We start from the raw sequence: 11,758 nt of genomic DNA, 5'->3' as shown, positions 1-11,758 counted from the left end.
CTGGGAAAAAGTGGGGTGGCATGGGGTAAGTTTTTGGTTTTCTTTTTTCTTCTTTCTTGGCTCCCCTGCAGGCGTGTCTGGCTTTCTGTACTGTACATCAAAGCTGGCCCCAAAATTGAGATGCAACCAGCAGAAGCAGAGGTTCAATTCAAATTCAACCAAACAGACCAATTTTGCAGGTGGAAATTGCTGTCTTGTAAGGGCTTTTATCCCCCTTTAGCCTTACCGACCCTTCTGTAAATTCAAAATGTTTCTTCTCCAATAAAGCATTTCTGCTTCTAGTCCTGACTGCTCTTAATACTAAAAAAAAAAAAAAAGGCAGTGAGTCGTTAGTGTCCCGCGCTGCTGCCGGGAGGAGTGTGATGGTGATGGTGGCATTTATTCTTCCTTGCTGGGAGAAGCAGGAGGTGGAGGTTCTTGGTTTCTTCCACTCGTCTCTAGGATCCACTTGGGATAATAAATATATTTATGTTTTCCAGCGTGCTTTTACATGCTCTTTCTTAGAGTCTGCATCCCCACATTTTATCCATATTTGCTGTATGTAGAGTGTCTTAAACATATGGGATACTTGTTCCTTATTCTTTTTGCTACCCCAAAACCTGATTTTGCCAAGATCTACATTTCTTTGACTGTTAGTGAGATCTATATGGGGCTTATGCTGTGTTGCCTATGGGGGGGTCCAGTACCATCCTGTGCCCCCTCTCCTATCTTCCCACACCTGCACCCCTCTGTGCGGCATCCTGTGCCCCTGCTTGGGAGTCCCCTGCTGTATCATACCGTGCCGCTATTCCTCTGCACTGTCTGATTGCACTGGGATCATTAATATTTCATTCTCCGCAGAATACCTGCCTGTTACTACTTTCTGTACAAGCATTACAGTTATGTACAAAGGTAAGCCACCTGGTCAATAGAAAAATTGCTGGTACAGCTAAACAAGCTGCGGCAAAGCCCCAGGCAGGCGCAGCCAGAGCCTGATCCTCGGCAGAGTCAGTGCCTCAATGCGTACCATCTCATCAGGTTATTTGCTGGTTTTGTTCCCCCTCTCTGTCTCATAATAGTTCTTGAGTTTATAATTTCATCTTAATTATTGCTGAACATTAGGTTGATGTCTATAGGAAACTATTCATAAGGCTTTCAAGATTTCTTTCCTGATCTTAAAGTTAATAGAGAGACTGTTGCTGTGCCCGCAAAGTGAAGGTTGCTGTCCCTGCCCTGTGAGTTGGTTTGTGTTTCCCAGTGTTGAATTTAAGCTGACATTTTAAAAGTATTTTTGACTGAGAAGCAGTCACTTCTGATGTCAGAAAGTTCAGTCTCTACAGCCACAGGCCATCAAGATGATTGCCTGGTCAAACATGGAAGTAATTGGGTTTTCCATTTTTATTGTCTATGAAGGAAGAGCAGAAGAGCCAGAGGACTGGATTGTAGGCACTGCTCAGGCGGCTGTGTTGACATGTCTCTGCTGTGCTGCCTGGAATTGGGCATGGCTTTGCAACTCACTGGGGTTATGCTGGTACCATTGGCTCGCTTACCTCTGTAGCTTTGAGCTTGCTTTGACATCCAGCACTGTCCCTGCTCTGTCATTACTGTATAATCTGCACCATGTTGTTAATCTTTTCCCTAAAAAGTTGTGCAGTACCTATTTATCCATAGCCTGTTGTAGCAATAAGCTGCTTTTCAGCATTCCTGATCATCATTTGGGTTTTGGATGCTCAACCATTTGTCTAAAAATATGCATCTATTCAACCTTTGTCTGCTTTACTATTTTTATATACCCCTCTTCAGTGGGATTTGCTGAGGATTGTTTGTCTCTTTTTACAAATGTTACCAATTTCTGACCTTTTTTGAAATTGGAGAATTTTGTGGTATTCACTTCTAGAGGAAGCGTTACCCTGAGATGTGCTTTTCAGTTTTCCCTCATTCCTGTGCTTAACACTTCCCTGTAATCTTTTGAATTTTCTAAGCCAGAAGCTTGGCCGTGGTTTGCTTAGCGGACACTGCCCATCCTCAGCAAGGCCTGACCTGCTCCAGGAGTCTGCTTGAGTCCCCATTGTTCAAACCTCTTCCAAAACTGTTTGTTCATCCATGTTTTGAGTGTTTCAGAGGATTTTACTGTGGTGTTTCAGCCAGAAACACAGAAAACCGCCCAAATCACACATCAGTCCTAAATTCTGCCTGCAGGCTCCTCTCCTTCCTTTTACTGCTGGTACCTGGATGGACCGCAGCTATCTAGTCCCTCCATAGTGTTTCCCAAATGTGATGTATCCTGAAGGATGCAGAAGATTGTCCCAGATTAAGGTTGCAGTTTTCTGAGGCTCATCTGTTCAGGATATGTTTAAGCAAATGGAGTATTCATAATTCCAGATAAAATTAAGGGGGAGGAAGGAGTGGTTTCACATTTTGAATGCGAACATTTAAAACAGATGCAGCCTGCTGGGAAGCATCGCATTAAATTGCATGACTTTTTAAAAGAAAAGAACATCCATTTTACACAAGTCCACAATATGAAAGATTAGAAGTTAAGAGACATTTTTCGCCCACTTTGAAAGTAAATGTATTTTAAATTTAATTCTTCAGTGCAGCTGCCGCTTTCTCTCTCTGGAAAGCCTTTCTCATGCTTTGAGCGATGTAAAGACGTGGGTTGTGTGCTAATCCAGTTTAAGATGCCAAACTTCCTTTCCACTCATGGGAGGTTTTCCTACCACCACCTTCTAGATAAATGTAGGACTGTCTTATTTCAACACACCACCGGTTTGGGGAGATCTGTTGGAGATTCACCATCTTAGAATTACTTGTGCAGGGAAAAGTATGTATGTGAAGATTTCATGTTATTTTAGAATAGATATATCAATGTAAGATGGCTTGGAATCAGCTCTGGTCTCTTTTTTTTTCTCCTCCAGTATAAATATCTAGTAGTGCCTACATTTAAAAGAATAAGCCAAAACATATCGTGCAGAGTGGGTTAACCTCGAGATGCTGGTAAGTTAGGTATGCCAAAATTCTGGGGAGTCCAGTGTTGCCTGAGCTTTGTTACCACCAATTGACTGCAGGAGGAATTGCCGAGGGCACGCAACAGCAAGTATCAGCACTGGGAGAGTCTGGCTGGAATAGCCACAGGATTTTGCTGTCTTGACACCCCTGTTGTCCTGATCCGATCTGCCCCGGGGACTTCCCTCTCCCAATTCTTGCTGCTTTCCTTTGAGAAAAGTGCCTTTTTGAGGAAAGCCCTGGGTAGACCATCCTCCTTTCCTATTGCTCTTCTCTTTCTTCATGAGAGTATATTTTGTAGATTGAGCTTGCTGATCTTGAGCTCATTAATGCTGTCATACCATTCTGAATACATCAGCCATGCCCATAATTCACAATCTTAAGCCATTATTCTCTATTCTCTAGAAGTGATCTTCCTTTTTTAATTATTACTGTTATTTTTATGCAGCCAGCACTGCAGTCAGTGCTTTTCCAATAGTAACTTGTATTTAGTGACTTATTAAGGTTTATCCAAGTCACAGATTCCCAGCGGATGTTCTGAGCTTGTTTCTTATTTAAAAACATCATCTAAATTCAAATCAGGAATTAACACAGTTCTGCAAATGACATTCACCCCTCTGCAGAAGGACCAACATTAATCCTATGCACTGCAGCAATGGCATTTCAAGCCTTGTTTGAGGGCTTTAGTGGGGCTTAAATAAGCCTTAGGCAGAGCACAGACCTCTGCAATAGTTAGGTAGGACTAACACGGCCTACTTGGGGCACCAAGCTTACACACGTGTCAGAGGGGCTGTATTAGGACGTGGGTTCCCTTTATAGCCAGGGAAGAAGACAAGGTGCTCCACAAAACCTTCCTGCATCGCTTGGTACTGGAGTTAGTAGCGGCAGATGAAACCTTCACATAATCCTGTTCCTAAACCATGGCCCTACTGCTGGAATCCCTGCCTTTGCTGGGAAAGGGATCAGGTCCTTGTTTCACAGCTCTAAGGGAACCAACGTGGTGCTGGCAGAAACAGCAGGATCTTTAGGCTGGGACTTTCAGCTCCTATTGAAATTCAGTTCAGGTTGATCTGGTTCCTGTAGGGCTTTCTGGAAATCCTCACTTTAATAAAATTTTTTTTGCCTCCTTACTGGTTGTCATCAGCAGTACATGTTGTTTGCATTGCTAGAGTTCCCACAAAACCCGTTGCACTGAGTGCAGCGAGCAAGTTGGAGAGCATCCATCCATCTCTCCCATGCCTCTGTAGGGCAGAGTGTGCCCTCAGCATAGAAATTGCGGGGCTCAGAATAGACGAGGAAGCTGATATACTTGCTTCTCCAACATCCTGCTGCTCGGAAAAATATAAACCCAAAGCAGATGTGTCATTAAATCATTCTAAATCATTGGAAACATTGCAGGAGTTCAGTACAAGCATCCATAGCTTTAAGCCACCTCCGCAAAGTGCTCTATATCTCTGTCATAAAATTTGGATGAACTACACTGGGCAAAATGTTTCACTGTTGCCTGATAGCCACCTACCTTTTAAAGTTGAGATTTACTGGGGAAAGATAGAAATACATTTCAGTGCACTGTGAGAGCTCACCAGAAGACTGAAGTGATTTCTTGGTCCTCGTAAAGCTGCCCAACATGGGAAGATTTCTCCCTTTAATTCAGAGAGCAGGCAAAGGAAGCTGTCTAGTATCTGAGATTAAAGTATATGATTATTTAATCACCGGTTAGTTAGTGATAATGAGCAAGTATTTTGCAAAATGAGCTCTTAAAATGAATCTCTAAACGCAGATCCTGGTGCTGCAGTGCTGAAATTGAGTGCAAAGAGTAGCCCTGCTGTTCTCAAGAAAGGCTCACTGGATCAGTGTTTGACCTCGGCCAGGCGTTGGTGGCAAACCTGCTGGCCAAATTACCAAGCAACATGTGTAGCAAGGTCAAGGGAGGATGTAGCTCCAAGGATTTCTTAACTCATAACTGTTCTTTCTCATGCTTCGCTGAGCTTTTCCAGCATGTATACGTTCCCCTTTAATTGTTGGACTTCTGAGAACGGCTTGACAGAAGAGCAGCCAAGCAATCTTGTTTTCCTTTGTTAGCTATTTTTATTTTACCTGGATCATTAGTTATCAAAGAGCACTGCTGTCGCTTGAAATAAACATGTTTAAACATTAATAAGTAGCATAAGAGATGCTCTTTTTGATGATGTGTGGGAAAACATTGGCTGATTCTTGGAGGAGAAAAAAGGTAGCACGAATGTGTTTTACCCCGCGTGTTTTAATATCCCTCAATAATTACTTTGCAAGTGAGAAAGCAAAGAAGGGAAATTGCTGCAATCAACTACCCATAACATTGCCTCGACAAAAGCCCAACCAAGCCAACAAAGCGCGAGCTGGTTCCCAACAGCAGCAAAAAGAGGTTTGCAAGGGTGCACCTGGGCCTGCCTCGTGTCTGCCCAAAGGTAGGCTGAAGGCTGCCGGGAGTCTGGTGGCACCAAAAGCAATGCCCTGGACCTCTCTGGCAGTGGTTAGTGCTATGTTAAGACTATTAAGAGCACATATTTCTTTATTATCTGTTATAACTTCACCTATGGTGAAAGCCTCAAAAAAAACCAGAACATAATGATGCTACCCATATTTCCAAATTTCTTAGAAACTGACTTTTGAAAGGAAGATTTATTCCATTTTTATATGGCTGAGCATATTACAGTACGTATCATGCTGCTCCCTATCCACACGAGATGCTGGGTTCATCACTTCACGTACATTCAGAAATTCAATCCAGAAGGGACTGTTGAATCATCTTTGTCCTTTCTCCAGCATTTCGTGAGCCACTCTGTTTCTACCCGCTCATCTCGGCACAGGGCGCGCTGTTTCTGACAACACTTCCCTGTGCAGGAAGATGTCCAGGCTTCACATGGTATCTCCAAGAAATTAAATGTTTGCCGCTCTATTTGATAGCCTGTTTGAGAGTTTAATGATTCATAGTATAAAAATACTTTCCTTGTTGGCTCTTCCTTGCCTTCAGCTTCCAGCCAGTGATTCCTTTTATTCCTTATTGCAGAGATAACAAAGCCCTTTTTTTGCACTGTATTTTCCTTTGTGAAGAGGGTTTTACGCTATAATCAAGTTACCTCTCAGTCTTCTTCAGACAAGCTGAACAGATTGAGCTCCACATTTCTCATTATAAGACGTTCTTCTCCCATCCAGTAATTTTTACGGCTGTCTCCCGTATCCTTTCCAGTTTTTCAACATCTTTTTGCCCAGGTTGACCCCAAAGCTGTTCCAGGATCAGTCTCATCAACTGCGACGTATGGGGGGTGAAAGTGCTCCTGGCTTGCGTGTGTTGCATTTCTATTTTATATGGACATGGCTTAAGTGGAATATCCCCTGTAGCACGGGGATGTTGTGCTCTGGTCTCCTGAATATTTTTACAGAGGCGTTTTTTTACCAGCTGCTGCAGTCAGTTCTGTAGGTATCTCCACGGTCCTTGTGGTGCCCAATAGTTTTCTCTTTTCATTGCTTTTTCGGCGATTAAAAGAAGAAAAAAGTTTGACAGTGCAGAGCTGTCTCTGGAGAAAGACGGGTTACTAACTTAATAAATGCAGGTATTGCCGATGCTTTCTTAGTTGCTGGTTTTCTGGTTTGGCAGCGAAGCTAAAGTTCAATTAGGTGTCTCTTACCTTGCTGCAGGGAAAGCTGGCGAACCATTTGTTATTTTAAATCTCTTTACTTTTCAATTGTCAAATTCAATTAAGGAAGAGTTTATACTTTCACTGGAAAAGGGCAGCAGCTATAGAAAACCCAACACCCCTGATGAGCTGTTCCAGGATCTGATGAGGGATTTCATGCTTGCAGCGCAGAGTCATCAGAGGTTTTGGCAGTAACTGCAGATAGGTATTTGCTTATCTTAACATATGGGGAGTTACACATGCATGTTTTCATGCTTTGCAGCCAAGCTGCAACCCCAGAGGACAGAGCTCAGCAACGGCCACCTGAGCAGTGCTGGAAACTAGCTTTTAGCCAGTTTGCAGAAACTTTATTTCGCACAAACTGCGCCTTGCACCAAAGCCATTGAAAGCAAAAGCGACATTTCCAGGGAACCCAAACATGTATGTGGGGTTTTTGGGGTTGTTTTTGTTTGTTGGTTTTAATTTCACTACATCCCAGAAACAACACTTCTTTCCTTCAAAATCTCATTTGTGGTTATTTTCCTGTCTGTGGAGGGGAAAAAAGGGGCTTATTCTGCACTTGTACATTGAAGGACATCATACGTAAAGATTGTGGAGTGCTCTAGTCCCATGGGTCCCGTAAAAGTACAAGACAGGCGTTGTCATGGGCTTTGTCAGTCATTGGTGCAAAACAATGTTGCTTGAATTCGTCTGAAGCCGCTTCCTAACTAGAGACTCGGGCATTTGTGTTGACTTGTTGCACGTCCTGTGCCTGGCTCCACAGAAGTAGACTTCTTGCGTAAAATACTGTTCTCAGGCTGTCAGGATTTTCTGCAATATAGCCTGGTTAGGTTTCTTTACAGCCCTTTGCAGTAAACTTTGAGCTTTTCAATAGTCTCAGAGCAGATGCTCTTTCTTCTCTTGCTGTCTCATCCCCTCTCCCCCTCCAGCTAATGGTAAGAAGTATTTTTAGGTACCATTTCACATAGATCTGGGAGGCTAAGTGACTTAGAAGCCAGCTGGGAGGACGAATGTGTCATCACTGGAGTAAAACATAGATCCTGGGGAGTTTTCGTGGGTTTTTTTCCAATGTTGCCATTTCTGGTGGGCCAGCAGATGGAACTGCCCACGAGGCCATATTTATCCCTGCAAAACCAGCTGCTGCAAAATGCTGGAGCAAGGGTTGCATGGACTCCTGTGCTTTGGAGAAGCTTGTTATTATAATAATAATGCCCCTCTGTTTGGCTTAGCAGTGTTCTCTAAATCGATATTTTTTCTTGAAGTTGTGTATAATTCCCATTTAGTTAATTTAGGCCGAAGTAATTGTGTAAGGTACAGCTGCAAGTTCATATTTGTTCCTCCGAAAAAGAAAAAAGGATCAGAGCAATTTTCGGGTAAAACGTGATTTCTAAGATAACGTCTCACTATAGGACATCTGGTGGCATCCACTGGCATTTGAGGAATTAAAGGATGTTACCTGCTGGTGTGGATGTGATGCCATACCTGGAATTCCCCATAAAAGCGCAAATGTGGTCATTAAAGTGAGTGGCAGTAGTCTCTTAGGCATTTGTCACTGGTCCTGAGAGGTCTTGGAAAGGCAACAGCCAAAAAACATGGGGATGAGAGTGCCACAAGCTGAGAAACAGCCAGAATAACTTTAAAACTTTTTGATGTTTAGGATTGTTGTGGTTTAACCCCAGCCGGCAACTAAGCACCACACAGCCACTCGCTCACTCCCCCCCCACCCCTGGGATGGGGGAGAGAATCAAGAAAAAAACCTCGTGCGTTGAGATAAAGACAGTTTAATAGGACAGAAAGGAATGAAAAACAATGATAATGATAATAATAATATGATAATAGTAATACTAAAAGAACTCAACTATACAAAGCAAGTGGTGCACAATGCAATTGCTCACCACTCGTTGACTGATGCCCAGTTAGTTCCCAAGCCGCGATCCGCCCCTCCCAGCCAACTCCCCCAGTTTATATACTGGGCATGATGTCATATGGTATGGAATAACTCTTTGGCCAGTTTGGGTCAGCTGTCCTGGCAGTGTCCCTCCCAGCTTCTTGTGCCCCTCCAGCCTTCTTGCTGGCTGGGCATGAGAAGCTGAAAAATCCTTGACTTAGTATAAACACTACTTAGCAACAACTAAAAATATCAGTGTGTTATCAACATTGTTTTCCTACTAAATCCAACACACGGCACTGTACCAGCTACTAGGAAGAAAATTAACTCTGTCCTAGCTGAAACCAGGACAAGGATAAAGAAATGCAAAATAGCGGCACCAATGGGTATGCTGTGCAGGTAGAAGAAAAAAATAGGATAATAATAAAAAGAATTATTTTTTTAAGCCGAGCAAGGCAGCAGCAGGCAGAGTATGAAGCACCAGATGAAGCCAAATGCACGTGTTTGCAAGCAGCCTGCTCTGCAGACATCGCAGCAACTGGGAGCTCCTGAGCCAGCGGTGAAGCTGGCGCTGTGCAGTGGTTGCTGCACAGTGATGCTGTAAATCCTGTGCGTGCTGGGAAACCCTTTGGAAATGAATATTTAATACAGAAATAAAATGATATATGTACGTTTAAATGCTGTATTTATCTCGCTGCTGCCCTATAAATGGCTGGTAGCTATCAGCCCAGGAGGGCTATAATAATTATGGCTTCACTGACTTGGCTAATAAAAAATCAATTCCATTGAGATGATCCTATGCTTCCTTAATGGGAGGTGCTGGAAGCATTATCCCCTTTTTAAGTATGCACCTGCAAGGAAAAGGGCTTGCTTGGGGTCCACCTTTCCCCAAAACTGGAAACTTCTGAAAATGCTTTTTTTCCTAAGCTGTCTCTTCCTTGGCAGCCTGTGGACACACAGCGCTCATGAGCAGCAGCTGCTTTCACTGGCACCTACCAGACTTTCTCCCAACTGAACATCTTTGGTTTGGTTTTGGTTTGGGTGTTTTTGTTTTGCTTTGTTTTTTTCCCAGAGGATAACTCCAAAACAGAAACTTTTTGCAGAATTTACATTGGTTCTGTCAATATTTCACAAGAAAAAGTTTCTCTTTCCATGGGAGTGTGAGGGAGACAGGTAGAAACCAAGACTTAAGAGTGAGCTGGAGTGCAACATTATTTGTGGATGTATAGACCCATCCCGAGTCTCCGTGTGGGAGCCGATACTGGGGCTGAAGTGGGGCTGGTAATGACTGAAGTCTTCAGTAAATGCTTTTATATCAACTTTCTCTATTATGCTGAGTTGTGTTGTCTTGTTTCCTAGGGGCACTATATAATGTGTTCACTAATAGACTGTCCTATTTAGACAAATTAGACCTTTTTAACACCATTCTTATTAATTGGTTTTGACTGCACTATGTTAATTACAGCAGGGATAGGGACGTTGTAATTGTAGAGAATTGTTCTCTAATTTGGGGAAAACAGACAACATGCGGCGCCCAGCTTCCAGTGCGAGTTTGTTATCTCTGTATTTAAACATGGTACTTAAACCATTAACATAATCTTGGAGTGGCTGTAATTATGTGAATAACTGGGTGGGAAGGAGTCATAACACAGTATAAAAACAGCACCAGGGAGTGCAAACTTGGTTTTATAGACAAAATAAGAGCAGAAGGGGGATGGAGACGGGATGCCAACGCTCCTCCATCCCGGGGCCAGCATGGGTGGTTATCACGGCTTATATCGAGTACAAGTGGGGACTGGGTGTTGGCATTGCCAAGCATAGTGCAGTGGTCACTGTCCTGCCAGTGGCAATTTGGGGTTTATTGCCTGTTTAAAGTGGCTGGGAAATCATTGAAGGCTTTGAGCAAGACCTGCCAAGGTTCATTGGGCACCACCTCTGGGATACATCTCCCAGGTCACAGCTTTGGTCCCCAGCAGGAGCAGCCTTCCTGCCCAGCCAGATCCTCCGTTTACCTTCATTTGATTTCATTGCTCTCATTTCCTTCTCTCCGTGTTGTGCGGAAGAAGAAGGCAGAGAGCCTTCTCACAGTCCCCTGCTGAAACCGAGAAGACCCAGACCCTGTTGGAGAGAGAGCGAGCCCTCGCAGTACACCTGATACTGAGCCTGATGGAAGGGACTCTGCCGCCCACGTGCACGTGGACTGGGGTAAACGATGCACATCAGTACATTGGTTTCCCAGAGCTTGTCTGTATTATTCTATGTTTAAAAATCTCTCTGGTGCTACTAAATCAATACCTCTACAATGCTGCAAGGATGCATAATGCTGGGAGGGTAACAGACCACGTTTCTCTTTAGTGCAGAAATCTAGGATCTCAGCATCTCCATGTTGAGGGTGTTTGAGCCTTCTCTCAACCCATAGGACCTTCTTGGCTACAGAGTCACCTTTTAAATTTTTTAAAAGACTTCTTCCACCATTGGCTGGCTTTAAACCTGCTTGATTTGGAGCAGGTAAGTTGCTGAGATCCCCCCAGCCCAGCCTGACACCTTTCCCCACAGCTTATAATATAGAATATTTGTGTTCCCATGAAGGCTGCCTGCAGGATACGTAGTACAAAGGGTTTATTCATTGCTGCCCAAATGGAGGCAGTGATCCCCTTACCGCCCTGCGCACGTCTTGAAACCATCTTAATATACTGTATCATGGCACTTTAGAAAGTCAAATCTCTTTTTAGCCCGACTTCCTAAGGAGGCTTATGTGATCATGCTCTGTTTATATCTTCATCCCTCCCTTCGAGAACTTTTGAACCCGTGGGCCCAGATCAGCCAAATTTATCAGCTGAAGGTGTTGACGGTAGTAAGGCTACAAGGTTTTTTTGGAGCTAGATAAAGCGGTGACACTGAAGGAAAGTGCTTCTGTGTCAGCTCACGGCTGATCAGACATGAAGTCCACGGGAGAGGCTTACAGACACCCAGCCATACGCCAGCCATGGGAATTGCTTTTTTTGCAGAGCCCCAGCAGGGCCAGCCCCAGTGCGGGTCCTGCTGCAGGGGTGCAGCGGTGGGGCTCACAGGGCTCCCCCATTCCTGCTTTCATGGTGCTTGGCCATGCGAGAGGCTGTTTGGCTGTAAATAGCAAGCTGCAAGTAGTGGAGGAGACATCACAACAGCAAACAGGCTTTCTGCAATGTTACAAAAATTGGCAACATTTGGA

Source organism: Gymnogyps californianus, chromosome 3, assembly GCF_018139145.2.
Source record: "Gymnogyps californianus isolate 813 chromosome 3, ASM1813914v2, whole genome shotgun sequence".
In the NCBI taxonomy this organism is placed as follows: domain Eukaryota; kingdom Metazoa; phylum Chordata; class Aves; order Accipitriformes; family Cathartidae; genus Gymnogyps; species Gymnogyps californianus.
This window is presented reverse-complemented; position numbering follows the sequence as displayed.